The sequence below is a fragment of the Myotis davidii genome, unplaced genomic scaffold (assembly GCF_000327345.1).
Source record: "Myotis davidii unplaced genomic scaffold, ASM32734v1 C63041575, whole genome shotgun sequence".
In the NCBI taxonomy this organism is placed as follows: domain Eukaryota; kingdom Metazoa; phylum Chordata; class Mammalia; order Chiroptera; family Vespertilionidae; genus Myotis; species Myotis davidii.
In genome coordinates this window covers 1-695 of record NW_006361339.1, presented here as the reverse complement: position 1 = coordinate 695, position 695 = coordinate 1, and the positions used below count along the sequence as shown (strand labels likewise).

The 695-nt window shown below is 33.2% G+C and overlaps 1 long non-coding RNA gene across 1 annotated transcript; it reads right to left on the bottom strand.

The window, feature by feature from the left end:
• LOC107181445 lies at window positions 1–695 on the bottom strand. Its single transcript, XR_001512139.1, has 3 exons — window positions 665–695; window positions 297–442; window positions 1–31 (listed from the first exon to the last, which is right to left on the bottom strand). It is a non-coding gene; the product is annotated as an uncharacterized LOC107181445 (long non-coding RNA).

Here is a 695-nt window from a genome sequence, read left to right as displayed (position 1 = left end):
GCTTTGCAGATTGCTCATTTCAAACTCTTTCCTGTTATAAGAGTATCACATCAGCTCACAGTCAGTTCTCCTACCAGTCTTCTTGTGTGTGTGTAATTGAATGTCTGTATAATGCTGGTGTTGACGAAGTGAGTAGTACATGTTTGACATGTCAAGCATCTACTATTTTCATTAAATAAAAAATGAAAGATGTCTTTTTTTTATATGCCATGAAGTACTATTTTAGAGATTGTTAAAGCATGTATTTCATCTGAACTGACAATTAGAAGGTTACCTTTGAATTATTTCATACTCACTTTTTTATTTTCTCATCAAGTTGTTGTTTGTCATTTTCTACATCCATTGTGGATTCTTGGGCCAATTTTAGGTCACCCTCTAGTTTTCTCTTGGCTCTTTCTAAGTCCATGCGAAGTTTCTTTTCTTGTTCCAGAGACCCTTCAAGCTAAATTTTTAGTGGGTTTTATTTATTTTAGTTTTTAAGCACTGAACCCTAAGCTAGTATCCTTCAAAGATACACAGGAGAATTTTAAAAGATATACCAAATAGCCTGAACTTTAGTTATTATTCCCAAATCAGTACTTAAAAGTTTATGAGCATCATTTATGGTTATGTGTTACATTCTTTATTTCATCTTAAGGGAAAACACTGGGTTTTTCACACTTACATCATCCACTTGCTGCTCTAGCTTGGTTTTA